Source organism: Myotis yumanensis, unplaced genomic scaffold (genome assembly GCF_028538775.1).
Source record: "Myotis yumanensis isolate MYYU_CA2020_CCGP unplaced genomic scaffold, mMyoYum1.0.hap1 SCAF_5, whole genome shotgun sequence".
Taxonomy (NCBI): domain Eukaryota; kingdom Metazoa; phylum Chordata; class Mammalia; order Chiroptera; family Vespertilionidae; genus Myotis; species Myotis yumanensis.
In genome coordinates this window covers 57,299,097-57,312,162 of record NW_027223756.1, presented here as the reverse complement: position 1 = coordinate 57,312,162, position 13,066 = coordinate 57,299,097, and the positions used below count along the sequence as shown (strand labels likewise).

The 13,066-nt window shown below is 40.2% G+C and overlaps 1 protein-coding gene across 1 annotated transcript in view; it reads right to left on the bottom strand.

The window, feature by feature from the left end:
- The window catches only part of MND1 (meiotic nuclear divisions 1), a 95,291-nt gene that overhangs the window by 24,672 nt on the left and 57,553 nt on the right, over positions 1 to 13,066 (bottom strand). The gene's annotated exons all lie outside the window — the stretch shown is intronic.

The following is a 13,066-nucleotide window of genomic DNA, read 5'->3' as shown; positions in this document are numbered from 1 at the left end:
ACTTTACATTCCCGTGACTATTTTGTAACTACCAATTTTGTACCACAACTGTTTTATCCACTTGTCTATTAATGGGCCCTTGGGTTGCTTCCATATCTTGGCAATTGTAAGTAATGCTGCAATGAATATAATTTTCAAATTAGTGTTTTGGGTTTCTTTGGATATATACCTAGAAGTGCTATCGCTGGGTCATAGGCGGTTCCATTTTTTATTTTTTGAGACCCTCCATTGTGTTTTCATCCTAAATATCATTCCCAACTCAAAACCGTCCAAGCAGACTTTTAATTTGGCAGAGAACTGTGGCTATGACAATGCCTCATGTTTCATTTATTGATGTGTTCCATTTCTATAAAAGTTGCTACTTCAGGAGTACTTAAAGATAATTTTGTTTTAAAGGCATTAATGTACATTCATATACGAACTTACAGTTTACAGAATGATCTCTATCTGTTATCTTTTTGTATCCTCATAATCACTATAAGTAGTTGTGGTTTTTCAAGAGTAGCTGCAGCTGACACTTGCCTACAGGTAAGTGCTGAGCCAAGGGCTTCCTTAAGGAGGGGATTTCCAGCTAGTTCTCTGGCAGATGCTTGCCATCTACCTATGAGACTAACGACAATTCCTCCATTTTTTATTTTTAAAATTATTTTATTCTATTGACTGGTTGATTTTTTAAAATATATTTTTATTTCAGAGAGGAAGGGAGAGGGAGGCAGAGATAGAAACATCAATGATGAGAGAGAATCATTGATTGGCTGCCTCCTGCACGCCCCCAACTGGGGATCGAGCCCGCAACCCGGGCATGTGCCCTTGACTGGAATCAAACCTGGGACCCTTCAGTCTGCAGTCTGACGCTCTATCCACTGAACCAAACCAGCGAGGGCTGATTGATTGATTTTGAGAGTATGTTTATGAAAGCTGGTGACAGTGAAACAAGGAAGGGCCTAGGATAGAAGAGGCAACAGGAGAGAGCCTAGACAGGTCTGCTTTGGCTCTTTGGAAAGTCAGGGGAAAGGGGGCCTTAGAGACAGGTTCAGGGGCTTAGCCCAGGATGAGGTGCTACTGCCCAGTGCTCCCCTGGTTGCAAGTCTTGTGGGGTCTCATAGAGTTTGAGAAATGCAAGCCTGAGGGGGGAGAAAGGTGTGGGTGTGCTCCCAGGAGGGAGAGCCTCCTCCATTTTTAAAATGTGTGAATAGCATTGCTTTCAGTGTATTACATGTTGAGAAATAGAATGAAGTGGTTCTGAAAATGTACTAAGTGTCATAAAATGGATCAGTGGGAAAAGGCAGAGTCATAATTTATATGTAATTTAATTATATGTCACAATCAAAACTTCAAATAATAAGGCTGCCTCCAACATGGGGATTGAGCCCCAAACCTGGACATGTACCTTGACTGGGAATCAAACCGCCAACCCTTTGGTGCTTGGGATGAAGGCCAACCAACGGAGCTACACCAGCCAGGGCAGTATTCCTGAATTTTTACAACTCAGAATGTAGTCAGTACCAAGAGAGAAAGCAGGAGGGCAAGCAAGAGAGAGAAAGGTGGAGCCTTAGAAATCTTGGCTTTCTATCGGAATTTCCTCTCCTTGGATAAAAGATAAGAACAGAACACTTGAGGGGTAGAAGAAATCCCTCTCACAAAAACAAACAATTAACATAGATACACACACACACACACACACACACACCCCACAAATGACTATAAGAGCTCTTTCTTTTTTTCCCCTCCAAAATTTAAATGGCAGACTTTTTTATTCAACTTATTTTAAAGTTCAAGATGACATCGCCATTTGAGAAGTTATACCAGAAACTAGCAGTTACCTTTAACACTGTCTTCCTTCCTCAGCCTCCACCCCCACCTCCATCCCATCTAACCAATCATCAAGTCTTCTCTATTCAACCTGCAAAAGATGTTTACAATCTGTCTACCTTGCCCAGCTGGCGCGGCTCAATGGTTGAGCATTGACCTATGAACCAAGTGGTCATGGTTTGATTCCCAGTTGGGGCACATGCTCAGGTAGTGGGCTCGATCCACAGTAGGGGGCGTGCAGGAGGCAGCCGATCAATGACTTCTTTCTCATCAGGAATAATTCTCTCTCCCTCTCCATTCCTCTCTGAAATCAATAAAAAATATATTTTAAAAATCAAATAAAATCTGTCTACCTCTCCCATTCCTTGCCCAACCCAAGCCTCCCACCACTTCTCACCTGTATTATTACCTAAACATAACCTGTCTCTCCACCCCTAGTCCTGCTCCCCTTCCACACCACACACCAGCAGCCTCCCAGATGGGACCTGCCCTGCAGAGTGCACGGGCGAGCTGTTGGGTGTGGGAAGAAAATCTCAGGGCTTTCATTTATCGCATTCTTTAAAATGACTGCTTTTCCATATTTTGTATAACACACATAATATTATTTAATAACAAACATACTTGTAATTAGCATGCAGGTTTTAAATGTTTTATTATTGATAGAGGTACATGATTTAAAAAGTTTTGTGGTCACTACTCTACACAGTGGTCACATTTTAAAAATCCAGATCTAATCATGTTATTTCTTTTGCTTACACTATTCAATGGCTTTCCATTGTCCACAAAGTCCCAAATCTGTGACAGTTCCTACAAACCCGGAAGGATCGATCTACTTCTCTGGCCCCCCTACAACCTACTCCCTTTCCTGGGTGTGGGGCTGTCTCATTGCCTCCCCCTCCTCCTTCGAAGCATGTTTTTCCCATGGGAAATCTTCACACGCATGGTTCCCTCTACCTCCATGAAGCTTTAGGTCTACTTTTTAATGTTGTTTTCTTCCCTGACACCTGCACACCGACACCATCCCACTCCGATCCACAAGATCATTTGGTTAAACTCTCTCTTAGTGCTCTGCATTTTTGGTCATGGTAGCTAGTGCAACTGCTGTGATATATTTTGTTCAGTCTTCCACATTAAGCCATAATCTCCATGAAACTTGTTTACCATGGTACCCTTAGCACCTAATAAGCACCCAATAAAGATTTATTGATTGCAAGAGTGAATTAAAGTACCAACATTCACCCCCTCAGATTGTCTCCTCACTGCCCTGCTCAGGATCCCTTGCCTCTAAGGGCTCAGACCAATGAACCAGTCGTTTCTCTATGAGGTCTTTTGAACTGTCCCTGGGCAGTTACTCATTCACCCGGACTCCCAGCACCCTGGGAAAAATTTTATTACAGCACTTATTGACATGTAAGTGTCTACTTCCATTTCAGTTTGTGCATCAAGATTTGTTATCTTTAGGACTTGGACCTTGTTATCGCCTTTGTGAATGGTGTAAAGGAGGCATTTCATAAGTGACTAGAGATCTCTGGTGTTCCAAGATATTTTTTTAAAAATGTTTCAGCCTGCTTAATTTTCCTAATTCTTAAAAAGTTACAACTATCCTTTGAACAAGGCAAACACTCTGGGTAAGGTATCTTCATAAACTTTACTGAGATATATTAAATGCTCATACCTTACCCTTCTTGAGAACTGCCTTTGTCAGGGGGTGGAAAGAGAGAATTAACAGGCTGCCTCATTGTGCTTTTCCCCCCTCCCTCTTAGAGAAACTATTTTAAAAGAGAGGGTGAGTAACTCAGGGACTGAGTGTGAACCTGGAATAAATAGCAAAGAGTACAATGGAAGTTGCTTTTGTCCACATACACACAAGGGCATAAAAAGGGAGAAAAGGGTAGAGAAAAGGCATACCTCATGCTCTTTGTGGTGATTACACAAAATGGAAATATAAGAATTTAAAAAAAAATGCTTTCTTGGGACTCATGACAGGAGAAACTTAAAACAGGGCAAGTGATTGGTTTTCTGTTAGGACACCAACCTCATATAGATAGATCATTGATATTCATACTTCTTCCTCCCTGAATAACTTGGTCCCAAACCCAGTTTAGTTGACCCATATAGTATCTACAAATAGGAGATTCTTAATCTTAGCCCCTGGACTGCCTAACTTTTAAGCTTGGATCCTAATAAGGGTTCGACTTGCTCACTTCAGTACCAAGAGCTGCTGTGGAACAGTTACCATACATGGGCAGAGAAGCTGTGAGGAGGGAGGGGGCGGGGAGCACGCTGCTGCAGCGGCGCAGCAGTTACATAACCACAAGGGGAGTGCTGCGAAGGGAAGGCGTTTTCTGCCTTCCTTACACGAACTAAATCCTAAAACTTCTAAAAGACTCCTAACATGCACATCTGAGTTGCTGGAGTTAGTAGCTCAAATACAATTAGGCCCAGAACATCAGTTCAATCTGCTGGTTTTATGGGCTGCTATTTTAAATAACTTTTGTTGGTGTCCTCAAGAAAAAGTTGTAGAAATGTATGTGCGGTAGGTTTCAGTAATAACAGAATAAATGTCATTTCCTTTTTCATTGACCATGAGTTGTGAATGTTGATCTGCAGACAGTCCCCAAACGAGCTGCATTCCAATAGTTCGTTTCTAAGTCAGTTGTTAGGCACTTGGGACATAGTTTCCCATAGAAACAATTTTAGAGCTGGTGGTTCAGATTTCCAGATATGGCCAAAGAAGCCCATGAACACATGAGAAATTTTACCGCAGACCCTGACCACTATACGAAATAGTGTTTTACTATTATGTGTCCCCTCTTCTGGGATTCCTGTCTCACCTTCCCTTGTCCTGGAAGGAGTAGACAGTGTCCTGAATATAGATGTTGCTGGTTGGGAGGCATGGTGAAGGGGAGGAGGAGAGACAGGGAAAGGAGGCTCCCCAGCAGCAAGGACTCCAGGGTAAGAGTGAGGTCTGGTGGAGCCCAGGCCCTGGAAGGCAGTGACACCTGTCATTGTATTTGAGAGCATATTTGGAGGTTCTACCAAGGGAGTGCAGCTGCTCGTATACCCTTGACCGAAGACCAATCCTCTCCGCTGGGGGAAAGACAGTCCTCTTCCACCGAGCACACAGCTTCGGGAGGGATGCACATGGATTGGTGAGGGAGGGGGACACCCGCCCAGGCAGATCCTTGGAATCAACCCTGGTGATCAATAGGATGACAGATGTCTCAGCCAGATCACCCTCACATCCACATCTGTGATTGCATTTGCATAGAATATTTTCTCCTGGCAAGAACCTCCAAAATGTTCTGAGTGATATAACCATCTCCCATTGAATACATATTCAGAGCTAGATCACAGCATTAATTGCTGTGTCTGTATTATTTCATTCCATTCTCCCAACTCAACATCTGTGAGGCCAATTGTTCTATCTGCATTTAAGAAAGTGGGCATGAAGGTGTAGGGATGTTAGTAGCTTGCCTAGATTCAAGCAGTTAGAGCCCACACCACTTGAACCCAAACTTGTTTGACTCCAAACCCACTACCCCACACTGTTTTCACATGAGCTGGCATTATGGCCGGAAGCCTCATGAAGAATGCTGGACCTGAGCTGGACCCGGAAAAAATGGGCTTAGATACAGGATATATCTGATGAATGGCTCAGATGAGCAAAATTTGCATGCTAATGATTCTAATTAAGAGACCAAACTAGCTTGATTTGTTTCATGTTACAAGAAATGGAAAAAATAAGATGGGGAAAGTGGTGGACAGCTGCTGTAGAGACCTTTAGAATTTCTGCTATAACTTATCTTTTGAACAAGTAATTCAGAGTTTGAAATAAAGTTTATAGAAAGGAACAAAGAAAAAACCCTTCTCGCACAGGTAACCACTGTTTATAAGTTTCCTGTACATTCTTTCATTTTTTGTGTGCATATATACAAGCAATTATAAATGTATATATCCTATTTTCACCTTTATTAAGACTAGAGGCCCGATGCACAAAATTCAGCATGGGTAGTGTCCCTAAGCCTGGCCAGTGATCTGCCGGCCGTGGCCTCCCTTCCCAGATGGTCAGTGCACATAATAGCGAGCGATTGAACTCCCGGTCTCCTGGTCAAACTCCCATGGAGACAATTTGTATATTAGGCTTTTATATATATAGAAAGCATATGGCAGTAGAAACTTTGAATAGCAATAATTTATATATGTAAGTGCCCATCAGCAGATGAATGGATTAGAAAACTGTGGTACATCTACACAATGGAATACTATGTTGCTGTAAAAAAGAAGGAATTCTTACCATTTGCAACAGCATGGATGGAACTGGAGAGCATTATGCTAAGTGAAATAAGCCAGTCAATGAAAGAAAAATACCACATGATCTCACTCATTTATGGATAATAAAGACCATTATAAACTGATGAACAAAAATATATACAAAGGCAGAGCAGCATTGAACAGACTGTCAAACTACAGCAGGAAGGCCGGGGAGGGTGGGAGGGGGGTCAGAGATCAATTGAAGGACTTATATGCATGCATATAAGCATAACCAATGGACACAAGACACTGGGGGGTAGGGGAGGCCGGGGGAAGGTCAAGAGGGAAAAAAAAAAAGGAGACATATGTAATACTCTTTGTAATACTTTAAGCAATAAAACAAAATAAAAAATAAAATAAATAAAAAATAAAAACACCATAATCTTATCCTATCTAATAATAGACAAACATGGTAATTAACCATACCTCTGCTATGCTTCCCATTGGCTAATCAGGGTGATATGCAAATTAACTGCCAACCAAGATGGCAGCCGACAGCCACGCAGCTGAAGCGAACATGAGGCTTGGTTGCCCCGGTGATGGAGGAAGCCAAGGTTCCCCGCCTGCCGTGGCCCAGCTCTAAGCTACACTCTAAGCAACAATGTTTCAATTATAGAAGCTAAACAAACCCCAGATACCTGCTTTCAGCCAGCCGGCCTCGGAGCTGGAGCCACAACAAAGTTTCAATTACAGAAGGTAAATAAATCCCAGAATAAAAAATAAAAATAAAAAAAGGAGAGACTGGAGGCTTCAGTTGCAGGCTTGGCCTGCCTGAAAACAGCCCTCAGCCCCTCATCCAGGCTGGCCAGGCACCCCAGTGGGGACCCCCACCCTGAAGTGGGTGCGGGCAGCCTGAAAACAGCCCTCAGCCTCTCACCCAGGCTGGCCAGGCACCCAAGCGGGACCCCCACCCTGATCCGGGACACCATTCAGGGCAAACCAGCCGGCCGCCACCCGTGCACCAGGCCTCTATCCTATATAGTAAAAAGGTAATATGCAAACTGACCCTAACAGCAGAAAGACTGGGAATGACTGGTCACTATGACACACACTGACCACCAGGAGGCAGACGCTCAATGCAGGAGCTGCCCTCTGGTGGTCTGTGAGCTCTCACATGGGAGGAGCTCTGCTCAGCCACAAGCCAGGCTGACAGCTGCCACTACAGCAGTGGTGGTTGGAGCCTCTCCTGCCTCCTCAGCAGCACTGAGGATGTCTGACTGCAGCTTAGGTCTGCTCCCCGCTGGCAAGTGGACATCCCCCGAGGGCTGCCAGAGGAATGTCTGATTGCCAGCTTAGGCCCAATCCCTTGGGGAGCAGGCCTCAGCCAGCAGATGGTCATCCCCCGAGGGGTCCCAGACTGTAAGAGGGCACAGGCCGGGCTGAGGGACCCCCCCTCCCCCGAGTGCACAAATTTTTGTATACCGGGCCTCTAGTTCATAATAAAAAAATAATTTATATATGTATATTTTTCTTACTATTTAAAATTATTTAGTTATTAAAATACAATGGTGTTTCCCAGCATGAATTTATTAAACAAATATCAAGAATTGGATTCCAAAATAGAAAGAATAATTTCCAAAGGAGACCTCATCCAGTATCAACTTTAAATCTATAGATCTAAACCCTAGAGTGTGAGTTTAGGTTGGTGAGGTGCACGCTCCTCTTCAGTGTTACCATAACACCATGTACACTCCTCTCCTTGGCTTTCATCATGGCTTTGTAATTGCCTGTTTGTGTGGCTGCCTTATTTACTTGATTGAAATTCTTTGAGGCCAGGACTATAGAATTAATTTGTCTAGTATAATGCCCAGTAAATATGAGATTATTCAATGAACATTCAAATGAATTAATGAATGAATGGCCCAGGCCAGTGTGACTCAGTTTGTTGGAGCGTTGTTCCATACACTGGAAAGTCTTGGGTTCAATTCTGGATCAGGGCACATACCTCAGTTGTAGGTTTCATCCCCAGTTGGGGTTTATATGGAAGGCAACCATTTGTTGTTTCTCTCTCACAATGATGTTTCTCTTCTCTCTCTCTCTCTCTCTCCTCCCTCCCTCCCCCTTCCTCTCTGTGAAATCAGTAACAACATATCCTCAGGTATTTATAAATATATATATTTGATGAATGGAGGACAAAGTATGTTGAATGAATGTGAATAACATATTCCAAGGAATGACTTGAACAATTTAGCTGAACTCTAGGGCATCAGAATATAAAAGGAAGGAATGGTATTTTATTCTAGCTAGTAAATGTAGTTTGATGAAACACTGTAGGGATGTGTTAAGAAAGATCAGGCAATAGAAAGAGTGAAAATATTGGGGATGGGGTGAGGGGGTGAAGAGGAGAAAGATGAAGCAAAGGTCTTGGAGCAACCAGGAGGAAGTTGAATCCTGGGCAACAGGAGAGAGGTGGCTTAAACAGGAAATATGGGAATGAAAACAATTCTAGGAAGGAGGGCTATGGAGTTGAGATTATGCTTGAAGGGCTCAACTTTTTTTTTTTTTTTAATGGCATTAAACAGAGAAAATTGAGAAAAGTGAGGTTGAGTAGAGGGGCCTGGATGGCAAATGTTTGAAATAATTGTAGAGACTGAGAGGAAAAGCTGATTGAAAGTAAGGGCTGCCTTATAGCCTTTCTGGAAAAAGGCCAATTATAACTTCAAGTAAAAGCCTTGATAAGCAATGCTTGAGAGTCTATTTGAGGCAAGAGATTATGAAGTTGTAATTCTTTTGTGTCAAATACTATGTGAGGTGCTCTGGGCCTTCAGAGATGAAAAATCAACATGCCCTCACAAGGAGCTTTTGTCTGGTAGGGAGAAAATCATCCGACCCTTCAAAATATATTTCATTCCAGTATTACTACCTACTCTTCAAATGGTCTTATTACAACACAGTTAACATTGCAATATAATGTGGCTGTCAGTGATTGTAAATGTTCTGTTCATATAGGAGAAAAGGTAAGCAACCTCTTAGATACTTTCAGTTATGGTTATGCAAAATAATTCTGATACCCAGGTACTCTCTTCCCTGAAGCTGTGCTACAGCAAATGTTGACACTGTCCCAAAAAGGAAGTTACCTTTCTGGATCCATTAAGGGAACTGTTGTTATTAAAAGTAAAATTTTACCTGTTAAAAATCAAACCAACAGGCCTGTAGATACAAACTAATTTTATTAGTGTACTTAAAGGCAAATATTTGTTTCCAGTTGACCTAAGAATCAAACCAAATCTGCTCAGATGGAAACTTGCTAAGCAAGTTAAACTCAGTCAGGTGTGGGTCCCCAGAGCTCACATAACACAGAAAACGCATGCAAGCAAGAAGTATGCTTAAACATGATAACACCACAACTGGACAGAAAAAAAATCAACATCTGTTCAGTTGAAGTGTATAAAAAGTTCTCATAGTTACTTTTCAAAATGTTATGAGAAACACGATGCCTTCCAAGTGCAGGCTTGCAAACGCACACACCCTTTCTGCTGCAGATCCGGTCTCCAGATTGGCATGGTACGTTTTAGAGACGTTTCTCAGAAAGCATTTGGACTTATGAAAGCCAATCTTTGGCCTAATGACAACTGAACAGTAATTATAAATTTTCCCTTTCATTAATAAATTCCAGCTAAAAGGCAGTATTTTTTACAAATCTGTTTTTGATAATAGATTCCCAGCTCATTTTATACAAATATTTTTAAAAATTTTATCTTTATTGTTGAAAGAATTACAGATATTTCCCCTTTTCCCTCCATTGAGCCCCTCCACCCCACACCCCTCCTCCACCCATGGCCTTCACCACACTTTGTCTGTGTTATGCAAATCTTTTGAAGAAAATATTACTGAAAATCCACGAAAAAAGCAATTTAAAAAGTTCTCAAAGCTATTATCCTTCCTCTGCTTTTCTACAAAATTCAGCTGTTATATTTCTCATATTCTTCATGAACAGGGACTCTTTTGGGGGGAGAATGTCCAGAAATTCATCCTCAGAACTCCCCCAAATATGCAAACAGCTATGTTTGGAAATGTTCTTTGAAAATATTGTCTGAAATAACATGAAACTGGAAACAAACCGAATGTCCATCATCGTAGTCTACCTTTATGAAGAAATAGTACATAACAAGTAAAACAATCTTTTTGAACAAAATAAATTTTTCAAACTGTTAAATGAAAAACAAAATAGTGTTGATCCAGGTGTAAAAAAGGAGCTAATTTTGGTTTTCTTGTTTGAATTTATAATTGAGTATCATTAGAGACCAGATAATCCCAATGATACATAAATTGTTTCAGAGCCAAGGAAGGAAAACTTCCATATCTTTTTAAAGAAGAAAGTATAATACTGATATCCAAATCTGTAAATACAGTACATTAAAAAAAATTATAGCTCTAGCTGGTTTGGCTCAATGGATAGAGCATTGGCCTGCAGACTGAAGGGTCCCAGGTTCGATTCTGGTCAACTGCACATGCCTGGGTTGCAGGCTCAGTCCCCACGGGGGACGTGCAGGAGGCAGCCAATCAATGATTCTCTCTCATCATTGATGTTTCTATCTCTCTCCCTCTCCCTTCCTCTCTAAAATCAATAAAAAATATATTTAAAAAAAATTATTAGGCCAGCAGCACTTAGGAATATTGATGCAAAAATTATAAATAAAATGTCAGCAAATAGACTCTAACATCATATTGAGAAAATAATTCACCATATCTAAGTAGGTTTTATGTCTGAAATTTATGGATGGCTGAGTGTTAGAAAATATATTAATAACATTCACCTTATTAATAGACTTAAGGAGAAAGATCATATGCTTATCTCCAGAGATGGCTGACAAAGCCTATGAAAAATTCAAGCATTCCTTATACAAATACTTGAGAAAATTGGGCTAGTTGACTGCTTCCTTAGCATTATAAATTACATATTATAAAAATCCAGTATTTTACTTAATGAAGAAATACTAAGAGCATTCCTACTAAGGTCAGAGACATGACAGAGATGTTCTCTATACTACAATTTTACAAGTGGCATTAGCCAATGCAATTAGATAAAAATTGGTGATGTGTGGTATACTAACACCACAATTATGAGCATAAGAATTAGAAAAATTTAAACTATAGTGTATTTGAAAATAGGATACCTGAAAACCCTCAGAGAATAAATTATAAAACAAATTCAAACAAAAACAATTTAACAAGATAGCAGGATTTAAAATTAATATGCAAAACCAATAGCCTTCAGATACATGTTATAACCAATTAGAAAATAAAATGAAAGAGAAAAATCCATTTATAATGGCAACAAAAAAGATAAAATACTTAAGAATATACTTAAGAAGTGTGAAATCTATGTGAAGCACACTATAAAACTATTGGAAAAACCCAAGAGGATGCTTGAGCAAATGGAATGACATCCCTTGTTCTTGAATAGGCTGTCTTATCATCAAACTATCAGTTCTTCCTATGTTAATTAAGAAATTTAATGTAATCTCAATTTAAAAAATAGCACCAGTATTTTTTCCCTGGGATATGAAAAGTTGAACTTATAAGTTTGATCTTAAGTCAGTCTGTCAACTTGGAATGAAACTGGGACTTAAAAAAGAAAGCTATATGCTGGCATTGCTCTAAGAAATGAACCCATTACCATTGCTCCAGCCCCACTCACCTCTAGTTAATTTGCTGCATGTAGAAGGAGGACTTCGGGTAGCTAAATCATCCAGTTCCCAAAAGAAGCTGAAAATCTGAATTTGTATGACATTTTACATGTGGATATGTTGCAACACAGTTTTAAAAAATGATAGTTAAGGCAGAATAAAATGCCTCTTGTCGGTCCTATCTAGCCCACAGGTTGTCAGGTTTTGAAATTTTGGAGTCTGATAAACTTCTTCTGTAAAGGGCCAGACAGTAATATTTTAGGCCTTGTTGCAATATTCAGCCTATGTTGCAATATTCCTGTTTATTTTTACATCATTTAAAAAAGTAAAAAGACATTCTTAGCTCAAGGACTGTGAGATCAGGCCTTGAATTTGGCTGTCAAGGTGGCAGCTGGCAATCTTGGCAAATTCGCCTTGAGATTCAACAAGTACTTCCAAAGACAATCATATTACCTGACCTCTATCTCTCACAATCATTTTAAAAAAAATCAAGCTGGAATAAGTAGTGTGTGTGTGTGTGTGTGTGTGTGTGTGTGTGTGTATCATAATGCACTAACTTTTCCTCCTGTTATATATTCAGGAAACATATCCTGAAAGGGAGTTTAGAAATAATTTTCCCACTATCTGTAACCACTCTTACCAAACGATGCCATATTAGCTGAAAACTGTTTTCTAAACTACTCCAATCATATTTTCAAAAGACTATTATCAGCTTTCCAATTTAGACTTTTCTGTTCAAGATTAGGGTGGTTCTGGCTTCTTGGCTGCCAGATATACTCATTTCCTTTTCTAATCCCTTAAAGAGAATCATTTTGGATAAAGTAAAGGATAATAGCATCTATTTCTGAAACAGGCCAAGAACTTTGTAATCCCATTAGATTAATTATGTGGCAAAAGGCAGAGGGAAAAGTCATTCCAATTCTTCCTTATGAATTGCTTTGGTCCTAGCCCAACTTCAGAAGGGACATTTCAGTGATCTGATCTGGCCATGAACAACTGTGAAACTAACTAGAAGACTATAAAATCTTTCCTAGAATCATTTAAAAATAGAATTGAGAGATTTAAAAATAACTACATGTGAAGGTTGATAGGTATCTTTTAAACTTCACAATTCACTGAAAAGATATGAGGAGTATCAATTATGACATTATTTACTGAATCAAATTTGATCCTGGATCACTAGTAATTTGACTCTAAGTCCACCCAAGTTGTACTCAATCTTCAGATCAATAACAAAACCAACCCAGGACTACAGATTATCTAGTGCTTGGCTGGACTAATGCCTCTAGGCTTCTTGACTAGTATCTCTA